Source organism: Mastigoproctus giganteus, chromosome 3 (genome assembly GCF_048544385.1).
Source record: "Mastigoproctus giganteus isolate SK-2022 chromosome 3, ASM4854438v1, whole genome shotgun sequence".
NCBI classification, from domain to species: Eukaryota; Metazoa; Arthropoda; class Arachnida; order Uropygi; family Thelyphonidae; genus Mastigoproctus; species Mastigoproctus giganteus.
In genome coordinates this window covers 187941422-187965577 of record NC_143577.1, presented here as the reverse complement: position 1 = coordinate 187965577, position 24156 = coordinate 187941422, and the positions used below count along the sequence as shown (strand labels likewise).

The following is a 24156-nucleotide window of genomic DNA, read 5'->3' as shown; positions in this document are numbered from 1 at the left end:
CCTGAAATTCATGCGAAGAAAGTGAAAGTTCAGATTAACATCAGTAATGGCAAGTATAACACAGTAAAATAAAAACTCAGTTTTACAGTGATTTTGTTTAGTAAGTACTTGTGAATTTCTATTTGAAATATGCAATAATATATATATATATATATATATTTTTTTTTTTTTTTTTTTGCACAAAATTTTCCTTCTAAAACATGGATGTATCTGGCCATTCGGAAAGTGCAATAATTCGAAGGAAAATGCGGCTTGTGTGTAGCTCCCGGAAGATAACACCAACCAATTGTAATAGCTGTTACCGTGTCCGATGGTGCCACACGAATTTCCTATAGTTCTTTCGAACTATAGGAAATCTTGCAAATAGTATCTTAAAGGGGCGACTAAATTTTGTTGAGAAAATACCTGGAATAAAGACAAACTAATTAGCAACTGACACTGTATATTGCAAAGTTATTCATTATATTTCGATGCAAGTTCGACACTCAATCGTTCAGTGTTAATGGCTACACCATCCCATCCTTCAACGTGGTGTGTTTTTATTGGCGGATGCTGTATATATAAAGCTTGCTTTCTTACACCATATGCCTCTAATAATGCTAATGCTGCGTGTTTGTGTTGCTTTCAACATTTTATCTACTATACTACAGTAATATTTTTTTCTTTAAAAAAATCAATAAATAGCCGAGAGACTAGCTTTGCCTATATAAAAAAAAAAAAAAAAAAAAAAATCACCAATCTGCCATTTCGACATACTTTTTGTCGAAATTGCAGCAATTTGGAGTTTTCGAACACTTCCTGCTCGGCTTCGGAAGTCCAAAACTGTGTGTCAGTGCAGACAAAGTTCATAAGTTACTGGATACTACTGGGATAACACTATGTGGCCGATTTATGTCCCTATAGCATGTACTCTACAAAAAATTCTCCTGAAAGAGCCACTTAAAAATATATATTGGTCGTAAAAACGGCACTAGAATAAGAGTCACAGCTTGAGCCTGCAAATTATCGTTTTAATGCTTTTTAACGACCTTAGCGTTCATTTTACGACCGAGTTTAGTTTATAGTGACACTGTACTTTCATCCACATCTTACCCTATCGCGTAAAAACCCATAAATTCAATAAAGACCTTTCTCTCCATTTCATTCACCACCAAAAGTTCATTTCTTGTGGGGGACATTTTGACGAGGGTACACAACCGTAAGCGAGAGAATGATCTAAATTATGTGTACAGACTAACGTTTAGCGTGTTTTATTTCCACTCAGTGGTCACGATCAAATAAACAGCTGTCAGTCAAATTTAACGAGTTTCGTTTATCTCTGGTTAATTATTTATTGTACAACTGTTTAACAGGAATCAACGATTTCTAAAATAAAATATTCCGAAAGTTTTGGAATTTTGCTGATTTTATCGAAGAATTTGAAACGGAGATGAAGGGGGAAGGGAGCACACTACTTAATATCCACAATTTTAGGACGAAATAAAACGTTTAATTATAAAAAGGTCAAAATATTTATTTAATAAAAAAATAATAATAATAAAAATAACAAAGAATCTTCGTTCAACATTAAAAGCTCGTTCCTTTAGCCAAAAGAAAAAAAGCTTTTGTTTTACATTTTCTTGTATTTCTTGATTAGAACTACAACTCAAGATGCCAACTAAATTTGTATATTAAATTTATTTTATTTATGAATTTCTCGTTGTTTCTATGGATCCTTTCAGTTAGAGGGTGTTTACAACAGTGCAAAGTAAAGGTAACAAAAAGAAGGTAAGACTGTTTAATAATATATAATCGTTTCTATACTAAACAGATCGAAACACTTTTTTTTAATTAAGAATTCCAGAAATTTGATTGGCTTTAAATCCTAATTACCAAGCTGAATTTAAATTAAGAGGAAGCCTTTGACGTTAAGGATTAATTTTTAAAATTTTATTCTAATGATAACTGTACATATATTGGGCAAATGCGTTGATTTGTACAACCCTCTTGTGCAAATACAAATTTTTACAACTTATGTACAGTCATTTAATTAGTTATTAGTATTAATGTCTGAGTGCAACGTGGGGTTCAGTTTCAGAAGCAAATACAGTCCAGATGTTTACAAAAGTTAACTCGGACAGACTTCACTGTCCTCCATATTTCAAAATAAGTCTTCCGTTGAAACTAAATTCTTCTACGGAACGCGATCTGTCTATCGAGAGATTTCCGACATATGAAGCTACGCAAATATTGCCACCTTCATTTAGGTGCAAATGGAAAACAACCAACTGAAATCGGCGTTTGGACTGGCTCCAAAGTTTTATTATTTCAGTTGGTAAATGTTTGGCTTAAAATAAAAATATAATGAAATGATTACTCACTTTGAAATGTTCACGTATCAAAACTTTCAGCTTTCTAAAACTTAAAATCACCGCAACAAAGAAAAGAGAAAATTTACACTATGATGCTTCTTACCCTGCTTCCAAAATATTCGCTATCACTATCTACGTGTGCGTTTCAGGTTGTCAGGAACTTTTATGAACTCGAAAAGCGAATCTTGCTAGAGAATTTATTGTCAGGGCTGATAGTGAAGTGGTTAAACTGTAATCATGGAAATAATAAAATTTTTAAAGGTCGCTGTAACTCAAAGTTCCAAAATCGGTTAACATGCAATAAATAAAAAGTTTTCATGTCCGCATCAGACGTTGCAAACGTCTTGACAGCGTGACATTGTAAGTGGTTACCTTTAAATCCTTTATTATTGCTATTTTATGAAAAGCAGCTTTTTTCCACAGTAAAGATATTATCGCACGATTTGAACTACGATATAAAACTAAATAAAACAAACCACCAGGCTGGTTCACTTATTTCTTTAATTATAATGAACCAAAGCAGAAAAGGAAAGTGTACCGAAAATGGACAGAATGTAACTAGTTTACAACTAAGAATATAAACGAAACAAAATGACTAAAAATATTGTTCTCGGATAAAGCTCAGAAAGCAGTGACTCGTTCTTTTCTAACTTCATGCGAAATCTTCCTAACCTAGCAGAAAAGATTTAAAAAAAAAATACGTCAACAACGCTGTAGTCGCCTTCATAGCCTTCAAGGAAGTTTGATCTTCCAGGATCATTTTCCAAACGCAGCCACAACTGCGTCCCACACTTTCTCAACCAGATGTCTCACTGTCACAGTAGAACTCTCCCTTCCATGTTGCCCTCCTCTTTCCCCAAGCGTAGCAAGTTTTACATGCTGTCAGCACAGCGAGCAGTATAAAACCCGGAGGGGTCCATGCAGCTGGCGAAAACAGATGGTGATCGCTGCCTCTGATGGATACAGCCGTTACGGTTTCATGTGGCCATTAGGGGGTGACCCAACAATCTCCTCGGACAATCACAAGTGCATGGGTTTGTGGGAGGGATTTTGGAGGGTTGGAGAAACGAGTCAACACTGCTGGATACTGATATTGTAATCGAGTACGTGTGAGCGCACAGCCAGTTAGTAACTAGTAGTAGACTTTTATTACATTGGTGTTCTTGCCACGCCTTCACTGTCCTCCATATTTCACCCATGAATTCGCAAATCGTGCAAAAGCGAAGATGAATGGGATGAAAACCAGATAAACATGTGGCAGCAAAATCTGTTTATGAAAATGTTAAGTGCCCCGAACTTTTTATTATTTATTTTCATTGAGGGCTAGTATATCAGTAATCACTATTAGCTAATTTTGTTATTTAAACACCACCGCAGTAGTACCATTCCATATGTGAACACGGCCAAGAAAAATGTTTAAATTATTCAGTGAGCAAATTCATTTCTTGCGGAATTAAAACTTCAAATTGATTTATCATGCAATAAGCAATTTTCCACTGAGCTATGTAAGTTCATTAAAAAAATGAAAAATGTATACTGAAAATAGTTATTAATCGGAAAAAACAATTATTTTTTCATTCTTATGTTATGATATCAGGCTTTAAAAAAAAGATACTACAATCCCTCAGCAAAACAAAATTTTCATGACTGTGGGAAATCTAAAATACTGTTTTTTTTAATTTATTATTTATGTTTTTAATTTAATGGGACGTGTTCCCAATAAATATCGCCTGAATTTTAAGTTTCAAAACTTCCGTACTTAAAAAAAAAAAAAAAAATTTCAGCAGTCTAACATGGTATTAGAATATTGGTCATTTTTCAGTGTTCCTTCATTTGGCAATTGATTTTCATAGTTATTTCCCACCTTGTTAAAATATCTATGCCCATTTCCTCAATAATGTTTGCACTCTGATCTCTTCCACTTCCACAGTTTGGGAAAACATTTCCAACCCCCCTCCCTCCCTCCCTCTAGTTCTGGTTGTAATTTGGGAATTGAGTACATTGGCTGTAGTGATTCAGTGTGTGTTTATGGGCCGATTAGCAGAAAGTATTCCCTCCCACTTTCTGACCATCGGGAGACTCGTCCTAGTTGAAACATTTGAAATCAGAATTTTAATGTTATCAAGAACAATACAGCCAAATGATTTAATACACGCATTTTTTGAAAGAAATTAGATACACCTTCTAGAAAAGGATCTGTAGCTCATTGCAGGTATCGAACATTGCCCGTGCAGATTTCTCCACCAGCACACTAACCAGTGAGACATAACCCCCTCGTCCTTATTTCTCCTCGTGCACATGGCAACAAGCTTTGTCATTTTTCTAACGACAATTTCTATATAGCGAATTGAACGTTGACGCCACGAACAGAACTGATAAAATATATGGATCGTGATTTCCAGTGCTCGTCAATAATATTGGCAGTCTTCAATCAGTGGAAGAAGAGGCTGAATTTGATCTTCTGACCTAAAAACAAGATGTTTCTCTGTGATAGGCGTTCTCCCGTGAAGTTAAAAGTGCGTAATACCGAAGCTGGTATCGGATGAAGTAAAATGATAATCAGTTTTAGTCATTCTTGTGAACCTTCCGTAGTGTCGGCACTGTTTATGGCGAAGAGGAAAGGCGCAAGAGTCATGTCAAATATCAAGTAATGTCAAATATCAAGTACTCTTTGCGTAGGTTGAAGTCTCTCAAGATCAGATTCCGAATATGTTACAGAGAGCACTCACCTCCTTGACAGCTGTAAATATTTGAACTAGTGGAGACATCTAGTGGCCGTCTGACTTTAACTGTTATTACTTCTTTCCAGTGTCAAGGTTACTAACGGGAGTATTAACAAATCTTCCCCTGAACGCTTAAGCAGTTCAAAGGAACAGAACTGCAGATGACAAGTTTATGAGCAAGTATTATACAGTATATATAAAGGTCACCTTCTCGTTCCCTTGTGACTTACTAGAGAATAAGAGAATATCGAGTGTTTACTTTTCTTCTTGATGCCATATCTAGTTGACAGGAGTCATTTGAATAATGATCTGGTTTAGCTACGCCATCTGTTACACATACTATACCCGGCTTCTTAAAGATGAAAATACTGTATGAGAAATATTGCACGAAGTCATTTGAAAAGGAAAAATACTCACCTCTATTGCACAAGAGAATGCACGGCAATGGCGCAATACGTTTTGATTCACACGCAAGATTTTCCGGAAGTTCCAAATTTAAACTAAATAATTTAACAGTTGCAACGTTGGCCCATATACAGAGATACAGTAGAATAAAATGAGTAAGCAAGGTTTGGTTATAACCAAAACTAATTGTTAAACCCAATGAAAAAACAAAAAGTATAAAAGACACTATTTGACGGTGGCCCCCAATCGAGGATGAAAAAAATATATTAACATATAGTAAATAGATAATTTTCTGTATCAATCAACTAGGTTTACGCCTTCTGCCCTACGTATTAATATTTTGTATTTTAATTCTCGATCCGGGACACCATCAGTAGTATTATTTTACCCCACAATGTATGAAACCATGAGATAGAAAGTTGATCCTACAGTCAGAACTGGCTATTTTAAAGCTGATCGAATTTTACCTTCAGCTTTCAAAATTTGGAAAAAAATGAAATTTAGTAATAAAAAATTGAGCATAATATATTGAGTGTACGTTATCATCGAGAGTTCGTTTTTAATAAAAGTTAAGTGTAAGAACATGACCTTCCAATTCCCCCCCCCCCCAACCAGATGAAAAGATTAAACTTATTCTTAAAACTGAATTATGGTATACATTTCATATTTTCTTAAAACAAATGCAATAACATTTCTACTAAGAATACAAATTATAAACTAACTGTCAGATACAAGAGGAAGGCGAGTTCTCTTTCGATTACTTCACCGAAATTATGATTTACTAGTAGAGCGCAACCTTGGGGTCGTGTAAGTATTATGAACAGCCATAACATTTAAGTTTATTCAAAAATAAATATACCATACGTAGATACTATATTTTGATACCCTCCCTCACAGTTGCGCTATTCACTCCAAACGCCTTTGGAAGTGGGTTCCTGGGATGTCCCGTCTAAAAATTTTGGACTTAATGTTCTTCATTTTAATTTTCTAATCAATTTCAATGCACAGTACTTGCCTTCAAAAGACGTGCTCTCTGGTTAAATCGACCGAATTGCCGGCCAAACTAGAAATGCTACATAGCATATACAGTTTATGACAAAGAGAAGGAAATTTTTGAAACCCGCGTGTTTATTGCCATACAAGTTATTTTTCATATCCATCGGTAATTTTCACCTCTTGTGTTAATTTTCTGTAGTTATTTGTACAGACACACGTTTCCTGTGTCCACGATTGTAAAACGTTACGGTCATTCACTGCTATAGGTGGAAATATATCAATGCGGTCACTGCACCATTTCTTGCTAATGAAAGTACAGTATGTATACTTTCAACTTCAGCTAATTAACTCCTGGCGGGGTTAATTGCTGAAATTTATTGGTGTTACTCATAAAACTTCTCTTTTAAGAACCACTGTTTCTTGAGAGATAGTTGCTTCGAGTTGCACAATATGCAGCATCCACGCTCGGCAATGCTGTTTTTAGTGTAGTTTACGTACCGTTTGTGCATTTTTGTATTAATATTAGGAGTGGCAAATGATGCAAGAAAAAGTATGTTTAAAAAGCATCAGCCAAAAAAAAAAAAAAAAAACCCTTCCCACATCACATGTCCATCTCCTTCAATAAATTGCCCAGTTCTTCCTTGAATATTTTTTAAAATATCCACAACCACAACAGTTTGTTCCAACAATTAACCAACCCGCTGGCTGAAGGAAAACTTCCCCATATCTATCCTGCAACCATCCTTCATGAATTTATGCCACCTCATGTGTAGTCTGAGCAACAGGAAGAATGCCATTAGCATTGACCTTAATCAATTCAAAGCCTTACGCACCTGAATCAGATCTCCTTGCAGGTTCCTCCGGACCTTGCAGTTTTCAAAATTGAAGCATTTTTGATAAGGCCTCTTTGATCCTTCACCAGTCTCGTTGCCTTCCTCTGCACACTTGTCAGCAGATCTACATCCTTCCTAAAATGAGGAATCCAGACTTGTATGCGGTATTCAAGATGGGACTTAACCATTGGCTTGTACAATAAGATAATCACCTCCTTATCCCTAAGAGAAAAGCCATTGCAATGGCTACCCATGTCGACTGGATGCACTGCCTAAAATTTAATATCCTTAATACTGTACTGTTGCTTATTTATTATTATTATTTTTTAGTTTACGTCCCCTACGATGACCGCAGTTTTTGTGATTGGTCTTAACCAAGTTTCAACTGTAAGAGGTGCAGTGATCATATTTAGCACTGGGGAATGTTTCCACTATTTGTGTTCAAAGTCCTTTGGCAAAGCACCGGTCATAATAATCATCTCCATTTTACCTTCAGCTTGGCACATCGATAATATGCATGCACTGCGCTCAATTTACAGATACATGCTGACGCTTTCATCGCCTTTCTTGCAAGTATTTGCAAGAAAGGCGATGCATCACCAATCTGGTCTTCTGCCCCGACGTCGTATATAAATAGATTCCTGGCAGTCGAGTACTGGGTAATGCGATGGATGAACAGGGTCACGGGCAATGCTTTCACCATCTCCAGGGCTGTTTTATGTACCAACTTAAATATCACTCCCTGGAGAGTTCACATTGCATCCAGGAATATTCTTCTTCTTTCTCAGATGCTTACTGGTGTGATTGACGCCCCCAGTCTTCGAGGACTTATCTCTACTCCACGTGCTGGACGCAGTAATGACAGTCCCTACCTACTGTTGCATTCTATACTGTGCAACCTGTGCTGTCTGAAGAATTTCTTCCCAAACAACGCAGTGAACCTTTTCAATTCATTGACAATAGACCCTGTGAAATTCTCCTAAAGTAAGCAGTACAGAGTGAAGAGCATCTCAGAAGCGCACAGCTTACTCCAACTATAATCTTGATAATGAGTGAATTTGTAAACAATATTGTAAATATACGCACTTGTGTAAGTATTGTAAATAATTGTATTCGTCCATTTTTGTACACTCTTCTTATATTGTAAATAATTGTAATTTTTGCTTTTGTACACCCTTCATATTGTATATAATTGCAATTCTTGCATTTTGTACACCCTTCTAGCCGGTCGGCTGTGTATAAGGGGTGAAAGCAAACACTTGCTATTTTTAATAAACGGATTTAATAATAATAATATCTGTATCTTCTTTTCGTGCATGCTGTATGAAGAAATCCATCAACCGCCAAAAGGCGAATCTCTAAATTTTATAATAAGAAGCTCAGTACCAGATTTTTAAATTTAACTTTTGTAATCAACCATTAGAAACAGCATGATGGGAAATGAAGAGTAGTTATAACTTGTTACGGTGAGAGTGGGGGGAACGATCAGTGCATATTAACAGACCAGCAACAAAGAATTTCACCTAAGATTATCTCGATGTTGGTCTGGTGAATCTCTTTTTCTTTCATCCCATGCTATAGATTGAGAAGTTTTCACCCTTCTCCATCTGGCCCGCAAACTCCACAGATCTGAACCACATTGCGCATCTATGAGATGTGATTGAACTAGCTGTTGGACGTGTAATTAATCACCGACCGCTGTGACCAATTTTGAGATGCTCTGCAGGCATCACTTCGGACCATACCTCTAAATGTGCTTTATAATTTTGTTGCATATATAATATATATTCTATTTATACACTCTGAGACGGTCACATAGTATAAGAAGAGTTTACGAGAGAGAGAGAGAGAATACAGTAACGTATTTAGTAGTCATGCTGGCTAGAACTGCGGTCACAAACGTGTGTAACACTGTGCTCAGCTCTGGCGTATTCGACAATTTTAAGCTAGATCGGCTCCTTATCAGGGGAGAAATTCCTGCTTGAAGTTTTATTTGATTTTGTGTGCGAGAAAGACAATTTAGACCTCCTACCAAGAATTAAAAAAAAAAAAAAAATCAATCATTGGAGTCCTAGGAGACTCCAGTTAAGTGGTTTGTCAAATTTCAATGGCCCAAAGTGTAAAATTCCATTCGTGTTTGGATGGAGTGCGTTAAATAGGTTACATTACTGACAATTCAGGTGTTTGAAAAGCTCTCTTCCAACGTAGATTTATCATGAAAATTGTTACTACTCTATTAGCCAACTTCTTCTTTATACCCTTGATAGGTAAGTTTGACAATCAAAGCTTTTTTCCCCCTTACATTGATCTCTTATATCTACGATTATTAAATCACCACTGTTCCTAAACTCGACAGTATTGTTATAACACTGTTCGCTTCTGAATATACCTTGTTAAATACTGCTAATCAGAAAATGCAATTAAGAAAGACCGGCCTGTTTTGATCTCTAACACGAATTACAATAATACTTGTCAAATGTCAGCATGAACAATATAGGTAGTAATTTTTTCTTCCCTGAATTTTTGTTTCGATTTCTAAAAATAAGCGTTAAAATTTTTTTCCTCTTTCCATTATGCTTGTTAGATTTAGGATAAGTTTTCCTTCAATCTTTTTGTTCTTCCTATTTTTGGTTTACCTATGAGTAACAGTTCTTTAATATATTTTTATCCACCTATTATTCTCCATTCTATTTTTCCCCTTTCTTGCTGTTATTTATCCACTCATTAATAGATTGCATTTTACATTGCTTCATTATTTCCTCACAACTTTATTTAGCGTTAACATCCGTTTTAGACCATGTGTGTGATATGTGTAGGCCGTTTTCAAAATAAAACGCATCTAAATACAGTAATATTTAAATTATATTTTGTATTTCTTGCTATCTATGCATATTCCTAAGAAGGAAATGTCCATCGTATGAATTACTTTTGGATTAGTGGTTCAAAATGAGACCGCCTTATTTTGTGTTTACAGTGGCACTGAATTTCTTTGCCATTTTGAATTCCAAACTACGCTAGTATTAGTAGAAAAATATAATAAAAGGTGCATAAAGTCATCTCCTGCTTATAGCTTTTTACCTTCACACAATTAGCATTAACTGGCTCACTTCATCTCTTTGGGCCCATTTGAAAAGGGGAAAGAAAAAAAAAAAGAAAGAGAAGACGTTGAAACTAGCTACGTGGTAAGATAAACTCACTCTGATACAAAATTCAGACATAAGGGATGCAAAAATTTGAACATGGGGAGTACATTGTGTACAGAAATGACAGAAGGGGGTAGGGGTTATTCTCTTTGTTAAGAAAAGTGTCCTGCAAGATAATCCCAACATATACAGATTAATTTTTGTACGACATTGCTTTAATAAAGTCAGTTAACGAAATACATTCAATGCTGTGGTTTTCCACGGGTACAGTTTTAAAATCCTCCTCATCGCCTATGGACATTCTTTTGTTTCAGTTAGTCTCGGAGAACTGTAAAAGCCAAAGAAGTTTTAATATAATTACTAAAGGGCTTTTTACGCGGAAGCTTTCGAAGTATGTATTTTAAATGAGAAGACACTTAATCCATGTGTTGGTAACAAAATTGTTTTTATTGAAATATATTAGATGACACAAAACCCATGACCCAGTATTCCCAATTTACTAAAGAGCAGACCCGAAATGTAGATTAAAGTTTTGATAAAATAGTACTGGGTCATGCGCTTTGCGCCATCTAGTTCGTTTCAATAAAATTAAATTTTGTTAACTTGAATTCTTACTGCAGACCTCAGAAAGAGCGAACAATTAAAATTACATAAGATTTATTATGAAAAATAAAGGAGGGAATATAAACATAACCATTACCCTCCCCCGAATTCCGTTTAATCCCCACTTGCCAACTGTTGAAGGCATTATTTTTGACCTCTTGTCTGAAACTTTCTAACCTATTTAAAATAATTGTGTTCCGTCAAACTTAAATATTCCAAGTTAGAAGTTTTATTTTCTTTAGAAAAAAAAAAAAAAAAAAACTTTCCACATAACTAATTTACGTTTTGGCTACACCTCGAACGTTCAGATTTGGAAACGGCAGTTCTCAATAACAAGGGGGGAGGATGACCTCACATACAGTTGAAGAAAAGGAATAGGAGTGTCTAAGAATAGAGACAACAGACAGGTGTCACTAATGTTAGAATGTTTGTCTCCACAAGACCGTTAACCACATCAAGGTCACTTCTGTTAGTCGTTTTCTTCTTTCAATCTTGTGTTCCCTACAGCTGTGGTTACATGTCTTTCCCCAACCCTAGACCTTTGTTCACTTGCCTATTTTTAACGCATCCTTGAACATTAAGCCAACAGAAGAGGGGCATTACGCAGAACAGAAAAATGCCAGAGTAAATGCATGGCATAAAAAAAAAACTAAAAGAAAAATTCCTGAGTTTTTAATGCTATGACTAACGGAGTACTGTATATAGAAAAATCTATTCGTATAAATGAGCTACTTGCATTAGTAAGATACGCAAATATAGAATAACTGGTTTATGCAGTTAATATTTGGTGGATGAAGAAAAGAAGGCATACTATTAACCATTTTTTTTATGTTAACTATCCTTAAAATTTATGAAGAGTGGTTGCCAGCAGTGTTTTATTAAATAACAATTACGCTAAAGAGCAACTAGAAAAAACAATTATAACCTAAGATCTACCTTAAATTCTGGCGTACTGATCGATGAGGCAGCAGTAAATAATACATAAGATGTGACGAAATTCCGGTGGAACTGGTGCCATTCACCAGTCATCCTGATTTAGCAGAGCCAGGACGCACAATTACTGGAAAAGTTCTAAAGAGACTGAAAGGGACAGAAGTGTTTAGCATTCTGTTAATATGCTAATGAGTCAGTCCAGAGTGTCTGTAAAAAGGATTCTGGAAAGGCTGAAACAACAAAGTTGCATGACAGTCAGGGCCAGATTTAGTCATAAGCCAAATAAGCCACAACTTGGGTACCTCACTATCCGAGGGGGAAGAGTTCCCGTTTCCTTTTGTGAAGTGAATGTATATAATATATTTTGGGGTATCTTCGCATGTTTTGGTTAAGGGCCATGTTTAAATCCTGTTCTGATTAACGTTAGCGTATTTTAACAGCAAGAGAATTTACACCTGTACAAAGTAGTGTTCAACGAACTTCATGAAAGGGCACATGTGTAGTTATATGCAGTAATTATAGCCAGTCCTCCGTAATACTGTAATCAAAGACAGGTCACCAAACTGTGGCACCCGACCCTAGATTGGTCAAGTTCATTTAATTATGCTAACAGAGCATAATTTACGAAATTCTCTTCGAAGACAAAAAGGCTTGTTCATATTCCAGTTACATTTCAAAGCGAAGTCTGCTAAAATGCACTTCAAATAAGCCACTTAATCTGTGTGAGCCCAATTTTTGCAAAATAGTAACGAGGAATTTCGTAACGAATACACCCCTCTGAAATCAGAATTTCTTTTCTAGTAGTAGAGTTCCTAAAACTACTACCCCTGAACGATTTTTGACCCCTCATATCGTGGATTACCACTTGTTCGTTCGTCTGGATACCTTGGTGCAAATCCTGTTGACAGCTGAAGAATTTTTCAGCGAGTTCTTCAAGACTAAAAGGAAGAAGTATTGTTTTTATTGGCGAGTTATTTTAGATTTTTCAGGCCTCGCAACATATTTGTACAGACCTAATACACAAATGGACTGGCAATCACTATTTTTGTTAATCAGCACACACGAACACTTAATTTTGAGTAATAAAACAGAAATCACCCCATAATTGTTGCAGGACAACCCTTACCGAGCCAATAAACGTTGCGCAGTTTTTTTTTTTTTTTTAAGAAACTTTCAAGCGTTACCGACTGAAAGTTTCTGGATAAAATTAGTAAAGAGTACTGTATTTACTAATTTTTATCCAGTTTCCCCCAATGGCAAGCGAAAATTATCAAAAAAAATCCGTCCTCTTGGTTTTATCGTCGATCGACAGCTGTAACTTGGATGATTTCATCCCCAGACGGGGACACAGCACGTTACACACTGTTAATGCATATTAAGATTAAGACTACCATCTCTGGCTTCGCATAAAGCTTCCTCACTGACTTTTGTTCGGTTACCATCTCGGCAAAAGTGATTGTACAAAGTGCCCTTATGAATTTTCCGTACCATTGCAGAACTGTACATCTACTCAGTGGCTTCTTTGTAAACAGTTTTCGAAATTTACACATAACAGAGGTTGAGGACTACAGCTCGTTGAACCGAAGTACGCGCTTTTTTGGGATCCGTTAATCCTACCATGATTGGCAGCATGCCACGCTGCCATCTATTAGAGCGCGTGCATTTCCCAGTTGGTGAATAAAAACTAAGATATCCTCTAAATGAGAAACCACCTGGAAGTGGTTTCATGTTTGTAGCATGTACCCTATTCACACAATAACGCTTTTTAATTATACAAAGGAGATATGTAGCCACCACTATTTTTTCAGCTTATTTTTTGTCACACTGACCTGAAACTATTTGTTATTGCAGTCGTAAGATAGTTCTGTGGTGCAGAATTGATGTATTATTTAGGTTTTTAAATTATTTTTAATCATCTGAAAAATGTCGTTTACATCAAGTTGAGAACACTCGATGAATCAATGTCTGACATCCAACAGGGATGCAATTACGATGTTACATTCATAAGAAAATTGGCAATAAACGGTTTACATATTTAATAAAATACATGATTGATTGATTTTGGTTTTTATGGCGCATGAGCCACTAAGGCCATAATGCGCCAAGTCCGTAATACACAAGCAGACTTCTATTACGCTGTAAGAAAACTATAAATTGTAACACGCCCAGGCAGCCTACCTCTTTGCGCTTCCTTTTTATTTTAAATTGCTCTAAATATATTAAATCACATCGCATATAACAGTGCGATGTGATTTAATATTTTCAACAGCTAAAGGAAGTTTTAAAATATATATATATATTATTATGAAGTGAAAGCTATGTAGGGTGATCTCACTTTCCCCGTTCCCTCTTTTCATTTGACTACTGTCTCGCTGTGCATCCATTTTCGCTCCCCCAATGGTGGGAGCTGACACGTGAGACCGTCTGAACGCTGGGCACGCGCCCTGCGTTTTATCACTGCGACGATAGAGGTCAGACAACCAAAAACATGGTTCTTATCACGGCGTCTGCGAGCTCAGAAGGCATTCGTGGCAGACAATAAACATCCCTCTTGATGGATATTCCAGCCTTTTTCCCCTCACGGGATAAACCGGATGTTCCGCGACCCACACAGTTCCTGCCATCGCTTATTTCAGGGCTTTTACCATATATCCACACAGGAAGGTTCTGTTGTTGTAACTTTAAAATGTGGGTAATTTTGTCAGTCATTAAGTTCACGCGTGCACAAATCATGTATAACATGGGATGTACACAATAAAAATCAGTTTTATGTACACAACTGTTATATATAGAATTCCACTGTAAGAGGGCTTTGAACTCTATCGAGATTTTTTTGCACATTGTTTCCGTTTCTCTGAATGAAAACGAGAATTTTTATATAACAAATTTTATTTAACATAAAAACACACACAAAACCATGCTACCCTCGCCTAAAACCACCCAATTCTTTACTTTTTCAAAATTTCTTTTCGGTAGCTTAATTTTAACTTCAGTAACGCATAAAGTTTTAATAACAGTTCAGTTTCTGTACTACTTTGTAATCTCATATTTTGCCTAAATAACGATTGCTACAAGGTACACTTTCAATACATCGTCCAGGGGCATTATGATTCACACGGAAACGCCTGTGAGCGTTTCCGGTGTGAGTCATGAGTTCGTCGCATTTACAGCCCGTCGGCATGTATTCAGAGATCGATCTATAGTAGATAAACCAAGCTCAACTGACGATTCTTTTCTTTGCATCCAGTGTAAGGAGTGGTGCCAAATTAAAACTTGGTGTATTACTAGAAGATCTGAGTCACTGAAGAACCGAATGCTTACCCTAGAAACAAATGTAACTGGGAGCTCGTCAGGGTCTCAAAAATCTTGTGCCCCGCCATGTGATGCACCCCAATTCTACTCCAAGAAATCATAGTCACGTGCATACTGCTCTGGTTGAAAGGGATTGTTTTATTGAAAGATACTGTCGTCAGGGTAACGGGTAACATTTTGTGCTATAAAGACAGGCGCACAAGAACTAGGATGTATTTTCAGGAAGCAATAATTGCTAATATTACCAACAGATTTTCAGATTTAAAAAGGGGTAAAGAGAATATTATTATTCATGTGGGGATTAACGATATTAAGCGAACACGGATTGATGATTTGTTGGATAAATATAGGACCGTGATGAAACATGCCGCGAGCTAGGTCAAAATGATTGTCCGCAATTCGGAGGGATTATAAGCTGAACGCCTTGTATATAAACTGAAGACTTAATATAATCTGCAAGACTAGGAGTTAATCCCCCCCCCCTTTTTTTAACATCAGTGTGGTCCGCACTTGTAGGTAGAAGGAATCTATTTTGTAGATATGGTATTCATTTGAACAAAGGTGGCACAAGGAATTTTGCCAGTATCATTGAGTGTATCTTAAGGGTTCAGGAAAGCTGCTAGTTTGGGAGGGGAGAAGGGTAATATAGACCGTTTATCTGAGATGATATGGGTCAAATTAATGCTTGCACACATCAAGAATTTTTGTTTGTTGCCGCAACAACCGAATTGGCAAAATTTTCTGAGGATGGCAAACGTTTCAAATGAATGGGATGATAATGGCAAGAGAAACAAACCTAAATAAAATTCAAATGATGTGTCAGTAGTAAATTATAGAAGAATACTTTGTCTTAACTGTGTCTAAGTGATTCTAGGAGCGTTGTCAATAAAATGGGTGAATTCGAATTCCTGATTAAGACTAACCAGGAAATTGGCCATGAAGAGTTACGCTATGGTATGTATAATGTATTTAGAAAAGATTCGAAAGACAAAAAGGGTGATGGAGCTATGCTTCTTATCAAAAGCAGCCTGAGCGTGAAAAGGGGTTTTTTGCTGAGTCATAAGTTACTTCTGTCAGCATGGAATCAGTGTGGCGAGATTTAGTTGGAAGCAAATGAGACTGGGGCGTAATCTGCAGACCAGAAGATTGTGAAAAGTATGACAATAGTTTTTACATGTAGATGAAACGGGCAAGCAAGTGTAAATAACTTCTTGTGGGTGAACACAATCTGGTCCTAACTGATGGAACAAAACTCGCCATAGGAAACAATTTTTAAATAAATTAGATGATTATTATTTGCACCACCATATTAGAGAAAATTGCTAGGGATAAGAATGTTCTTGACCTCATCATTACTCAGGAATCAGATGATATCACAGGGCATTAAGTATAGCAACCATTTGGTTAATTATCACCCAGTTAATAGTTGGAAGATATAAAGAAAGATGTCGCAGTAGTTAAGAAGGTAAAAGGCATGGTTTTAGTTTCAGAAAAGGGAACTATGACACTTTAGGCGCGTGGCGCACTATGGCCATAGTTGCCGATGTGCCCAATAAATCCCGAAACAAACACTTTAGGCGCAGTGTGCCGTCTATCAATTGAGCGGACGGGTGTTAAAAGGTTATAGAGTTTTAGGCGCATCAGCAACTTAGACCATATTGCGTCGTATAAAACAACTTTCATGTCTGTAAATTGTGTATGTTATGTGTTCGATTTGCTGGATGAAAAACCGTGCTACCCCTCTCCTGAGACCGACTAACTCATCCACGTTGTGAAAAAGGCCCATAAAAATTCCTCCCGTCATCGACAGGACTCAGTCAGGAATTTTTCACCCGGTGTGAGGAGAACGGCGATTCTACCAACTGTGCTACCCACGAGGAGAGACTTCAATTACGTGGTCTATGGAGCTTAGGAACCATACACCTTGGAGGGGGGACCTGATTGGGCTTTTTATAATGCTCCGAGAAGGGTTAATGAAATGAATGAAGGAGGAATTTCCGGTATTCTAAAGAATTCCAAAACTAGAGGCCATAAATTCAAATCATGGGGGAGGAGGTTGAAATTATATTGCAAGTCGTTTTCTTTTAGCTAGCGACTCGTTCATTGTTGGAATGAGTTGCCTCCGCAGTAGTTCAGGCTGACAGTTTGAAGAAATTCAAAGGCCAACTGGATAAAATTATCTACGTGATGAGGAGGTGCATAATTTGTATTTTCTTATTTTTTTTTTTTTTTTTGCCAATGTGCAACAAAAGTCTGTTGCACATTGGCCTTGCATCATATGGCTAATGCTAACTCAACCATTTTGTGAAAAATACCCATAAAAAGTCTTCGCATCATTGACGGGATTCGAACTAAAGTCTTTTCCACTCTGTATAAGAAGGACGGCAGAAGACTGGGTCTCAGAGAAGATGGAAAGTAATTATAATTGGCAACTAAATGTGATACAGTATTTGGTTATAGGTGGCCACAATGATCACAAGAGAAAAATATATTCATCTCTGACTGGTGTCATGGTATATTTTCCTTGACTAGCAACAAATGTATTCAGATGATTTATTATTCTGGAATCATTTATGGACTCTTTTTGGAGAAGGAATGTGCTAGATAAACTTTGATAGTTTAAATATATTATATTTGCATACAAATTTGGTCATTTTACGTTTCTGGAAAAAAATCCTCTCACATTCATAATCGGCGTACCCAACCACAAAAAAAATAGCAAAAAAATAAATAAATAAAGATAAGAATTTTTTTTTAATTTGTTGCACATTTTTATCTTAAAAAGGGAACCATCCCCCCCCCCCCCTAACAAATTGGTTATCCCAGCTTTCCCGTTTAGGAGCAACTGTCGAAGTAAAGCGGCTAGGAATGCTGATCAAAGGTGTGCTGACGCTGTCGCATAGGTAGAAAACCAATATGGCTTTTAAATTTTTCTGCATTCGTCATTCTCCTGGCCTCTCCTTGGGGCCATATTTGCCATTAGGCACTCTACGTAGTACCCTACGAAAAATCAGGCACGAAAAAATAATTCACATAAAATCCAACGATTTTATTCCAACAATAAAATTCTACAAACTAATTTTAAAACAGATTTCTAAGGTAAACTATCTTCAGCTTTTTCTGTGAGCAAACTCATTAACAAGGTCAAAGTTTGTATTGCATTTATTGCTGGAATACGTGTTTCGTAGATAACTTCAATACCAAATTTTATAGAAACGCTTATGAATTTCTTCATAAACGAAAAATTAGATTTAACGCGAGCGTATTTTAATAAGTTTGAAATGATGTAGTGAAACCTCGGAATGAAAAGTGCATAGGTCCCACGTATACCGGAAGACGGCCCTGCTCACCTTTACACATTTCTTCCTCTTTCCATCCCTGAAGTCATTTTTCAGCGGAAAGCACTTTCCTGTTGATGGCACAGCGGTTATGACTCTGCCTTCTGAGGCAGTCATAATCAGATATTTCTTCTATAATATAATACTGGGGGGGGGGGGGCGCTCACCATAAAACTAGCCAAGAACATCGCCATAATTTCCGAGAATCTTCAGGGATTTTTTTCTTGAAATATAAGACCAAAGTGATTATTATTATTTATTTATTTTCGATCGATTAATGACTATTTCATACAGTTCTCAATTTTGAAGATACTAGCGGCAATCTGAAATTAATTCCTACCTAGAAAATTTTCTGAAGACGTTCCTCACATTATGATCATATACAATGGTTCAGAAATAATCCCATATGTTTATTCTAGTGGCTTGAACAATCACTGATAGTTTCCTCAATGTATGGATTGCTGGAAGCGATACCGTAATCCTCGCAAAGCACTCTTCGATGTGGCTGAGTTTGTGCAAACCCCAAATAGCTGAAGTAACTACTAAACCTTCGGAAACAGGTAATCTAACAGCTCATGGTCTTGTATGCAGGAAGCGTCATTACTCTTCACCAACGAAACTTTTTCTGAGAAATAGTCGATGCTATCAGTTCGAGTGATGTACTCACCATAAGTCATAAGCTCACAATGCACTGCCACTGAGCATGTTGGGATCTGCAGTTTAACGGTGACCTGTGTCACAATCTTCTGAACTCTGTTCACGATGGTTATGTTATGTGCCGTTGCAGGTCGTTCACTCACTGGCCTCTAAAGATTCACCAACTCGTTAAAAGCGACAATCCCATTTAAACATCATAAAAGGAGGAAAGCAAAGGCTCTCCGCACACCACGAAGAACTTAGCTATTTGGTAGCTGATTTCCGCGAACACAACAGCCAGAAGACCATTCCATTATTATGTTGAAGGGGAAAAGGATATACACCATTAAAATGAAATGGTTTATATCCTTTTCTTGTCGTATACTGTTGCTAATGTGTACCAGACTACTGAAGAAGGATATGTAATTACAAAATAAAGCTATGTTAATAGTTACGCATGTTTTCAGTCACAAACTATTTGCTTCACGAAGTCAAGTCTCTGCAGCTAGGAACTGAGAAGAGTAATATTGTATTTCCAAATCGCTAAACCAGGGAGCTAGAAGAAACTCTACAAAACATTCCAAAAGGTAGACTACAGGATCTTGTTAATTAGATTATTTTTATTTATTTTATTAAGGAAAATCCGATCGGGGTGTTTGAGTGTATTAAAAATAAATAGGATGGCGAAAAAATGAGTAGCGGAATTCTTTTGACCCGTTACTACGTTCGTCCCCGTGTAATAACTCAGCTCCCAATGGATGGGTGTCATGAAATTTTATATTTGGGCCTTTCAGAAAGATTTGTCGAGCCATCCCAAATTTCATTAAAAGCAGAACAATAGAAATTTGACAGTTATTTCTTTAACCGTTCCTCCAATCGTCCACCCTGCATGTAATAACTAGACTTCCAATGGATGGATTTTCATGCAATTTTATATTTCGCTCTTTTAAAATGATTTGTCAAGCCCTCCCAAATTGAATTAAAATGGGACCAATAGAAATTTGACAATTATTTCTTTCATACACGTCACATAAGCTATCCATATACCGTATATTATCGCTGAAGCACTGGATAATGTTTGTTGCCGAATTGGATTGGAGGAATGAATGGATAATATAGTGGATGCGCAGATATGAAACGTTCTAGTTAACTAGCCTAGTTAAGCCATTCCACCCATCTAGTTCCATTTTCTTTGGGAGCGACAAACCATGACTGCTTACTTAAGAGTCCAATCCCGTTTGACAAATATTACTTTTTTTTGCAGTGTATTCCCAAATGCATTCATTCAGGGGTGGCTGTCTACCTCGCACACATGTCAGACAGCTGTGGTAACTGTCAGAAGAAGAGAGAAATCGCAAGGGGGAGTGGAACGAGGGAAGGAAACATGGAGTTGCGCGACACAGCAGACTGATCGGCAATAGCTTGACATTGATATATGAATTTTCAGGTTGTGTTGAGCACGTGAGTCGTTTATATATACACGAGACTTCTTTTAGTGCCATTCCAGGTGTCAATTGTACAAAACTTTTGATTGGATTGCAGTGAACTATAAGCTGCCAAAATAGAGTTAAACAGAGTATCCGGTTTTATGTTCTCCCCGAACCTCCCAACACGATAAAAAAAGATTAACATATGAAGTGAAGTGGAGGTTTGATTTATGCGTATAAAAAATATAATAATTATAGAGTGGTTCTTATTACAACCGGTTATAATTGAATTTAGACTAAACCTAATACAACAACTTTGCTTCATTAAATAAGCGGTGGTTCAGTTAAAAACTGGTAGATGTCCCAGTTTTATTCATGAATGAATCCACCACGAAGGGATACAACTGTAAGTTTCAGAGGAAATTTTTTTTTTGTTGTTGTTTCTTTCTTTTAATCCTCCCCCCCTATTTTACTGGCTTATAAGCGACCCCTCAATTCTCCCGCCTCTCCAAAACTTATTTCCGATTTAGATATCCCCAAATTATTGATTATTCATCACCTGCCCAACCAACCACGTTCAATTCCAAAAATCGGGGTTTCATGCTTCGTCGACAGATGGCGCCATAAGTTCTGTTTATTTCCTCAGTACTGCAACGTTAAGAACGTTAAAAAAAAGGAAAATATCTTTTAAATGCCTTTAAAGGCTGGACCGTAATTTTTTTTACCAAGAAAAAGTCGAAATTGTTTTGCCATTTTTCCTTCAAAGACGTTTTTGCGGGGTAAAGATCTTGTATGAACAAAGAAACAAAAACAGACTTTTGATAGGTGAAAGTTCAAACCATTCACTTATTTATTGAGCACCGAAGATATATATATATATATTTTTTAATTTCCTTATGGAAACAGTGCAATCTATTAATAGAGTTTCCAAGGTACAAAATTAGACAAACGAGTTCCAACGGTCAGATAAACAATCGGGTAGAATTTCCGCCCATTCTTAAAAAGAGAGTGATTCATGTGTTCTCGTTATTCAATACACCGGTAACTACCTAATGCATCTGCCATATATCACTTACAATAGAAGCTCCGATGGAACAACCCTAAAAATAGATTTCCTGTTTTCTAATTGCATGGCGCTTATAAAAAGAAAAATCACAAAGCCAAAACCAGAAATTAAAAATAAATTCTCATACAAACCCTAAAAAACAAGAGCCTTTTATACTTGTACACCGCTGTTATGGAAGGCACAAATATAGATCTTTGCAGGTCCACGGAATGATTTAACACGGAGCTACAACTTGTGCGGAAACAGAAAATTGGAATTGATTTAACGGGCGATGCCCTGCAGGGGTGTGATAGGAAATACAAAAACTTTCAAAGCAAGGATGAATTTAGAGTGGACAATGAGGAGTAAGGTTTGAGTGATGCTAATATGGACATTAAAAGAACCAATAGTATATTACCCTGTATTATAGGTGGTGCAGCTGTACCTAGACCCTGAGTTCGTGGGGCCCAAAAGAAAAAAATATATTTTGTGTGCTAATAAAGAAACATTGCATATTTATCCAAGCTGGTGGTGATATTCCTCTGGGAAGGACCACCATTAATCTGTTTTAGGTACATCAACTCTCCCCCTCTCCAAATACACGCATAAAAATTCCTAGTGACGGTGGTGCTATCTGATTAGTATCGTCATTGGCTGAGGTTGATCGCTATCCATTATTCGTATTCAGGAAAATAACCTAAAAGCATTTTTTTGCATTTTATTTCAAGGACTTTTCCCACCAGAGTAGGATAGCCATGTGAAGAATCCCACAAGTCACAGTTTGCAAGGAGCTTCTTTTTTTTTTTTTATATATATAAAGAAAAGTCGGTAATGGGCTGGCTTGAAATAGTTAACGAATAAAATTTAGTACTAGTCCACATCTGCCTCAAGTCTGTCAAATGTATCCTTTAGCGACGCATACCACCTCTTTAAGAAGAGTCACTCAAGCAGAAGCTTTGCATCAGTCACGATAACTTTTTCGAAATGCTGTCAGTAATTTATTCCTGTTGCATATCCAGTAGAGTGGTTTTGTCAACTTTAATGAACAGCGGTTGACCTTGTCTATAAAGGGTTGTTTGAATTGAAATGCAGCGTAGATGTTGAAATGTCCTTCCTTTTTGTTTGCATTTCAGCATTCAAATTAATTACAGCGTCATATCGTAAATGAAAGGTATTGAGCAACGTTGTAAATCGTCACGACTAAGTTATCCGCATAACCACTCTAAACAAACAACCTGTACTTCTTGTTTCTTCATCACAAAAATTTCTACTTCACCTATTCCGATACTATTTTGGTACCAACTTCTTTGACGTAAATATGCTCTCATTTGTGGGACACATACCATACTCTTAATTTCACAGAAAACAATAACTATGTCAAATAAGTCAGCACTGCATTGATTGCATTAAAATAAGGTTGCAAGCTCTCCTCAATACAGCCGTGGCAATGTCTTCTGATAAGAACGCAGGAATTTGGCTAATAATAAGCAAGAAGGCTGTGCAGCCCATGATGCGTTCGTACATTGTACTGTAATGTTCAACAGATCGGTTTTTCTGCATCAGAGAAAGAAACTAGTTTTATTTAAAAAGAAACGACTGGGGATTCTCTCAGATGGCTATGAATAATGTTAGCGTATCATTATTCAGAATTTCTATTTTAATGGTTCCTAAAAAAGTAGTTTTATTACAGACACCTTGTATGTTTTCTAATATGGCACTTATAGCACCACATTACGAGCGTTTATGTATGTTTTCTTCCCCTCATTAACATTTCGTTTTCAATGTTGAGAGGGATGGGTGTTGAAATAACAGCAAAGGTGTCTAGGAGTGCCAATTATTATTCATTGGCTATAAAAGCATTATCAGTGATATATCATTAACGTCCTAATTAACAGATTGGAAACAATGAATCCTTCGTGGCATTTATTCCTCCCTCTCTCCAAGCCGACGTTATAGGCGAAGAAGGAAAACTCCAAAGACAGACCCTACACAGACTTCTTTGTGCTTTAGCTACGTCATGACCCGCAGCTGATCGACGGAGTCAACAGTATTGATTTCGAAATGAGTCAGTCACCTTATTCAGCCGGTAAAGCCCAAGGAAAAACTGAAAGTCCTATTGGGATACGTACTATTCTCTCTCCCCACCAATGCTGATACGAGGGATGATGAATCGTGCCCGAACTGGCGAGAGAAGGCGGTATTACAATAGCGAGGTTGCAGATGGCGCGGGTGAGAGAAAGTAAACAAGCCATAGTGGTGTGTAACCTCGTATGCATAATCGACCTAATTATGTAGAGCACAGAAGAGTGCAAAAACTAATTGGAAATGGCGAACCTGAGGATTTAGAGGATTGTTGACTTGATCTGAAGTGTTTCATTTAATTCTCTAGCAGAACAGAAGAAACAAGGAGA

General features: G+C 36.8%; 1 protein-coding gene across 3 annotated transcripts in view; it reads right to left on the bottom strand.

The window, feature by feature from the left end:
* LOC150088474 (uncharacterized) overlaps positions 1-24156 on the bottom strand; it is a 131445-nt gene that overhangs the window by 70431 nt on the left and 36858 nt on the right. Inside the window, exon 1 of one of the 3 annotated variants that reach the window (XM_090369535.1) lies at positions 18978-19285. The exons of the other annotated variants lie outside the window; for them this stretch is intronic. The gene's annotated coding sequence lies outside the window, so the exon portion shown is untranslated. Of the gene's footprint in view, positions 1-18977; positions 19286-24156 lie in introns of those variants that run through there. 3 annotated transcript variants of the gene reach the window in all.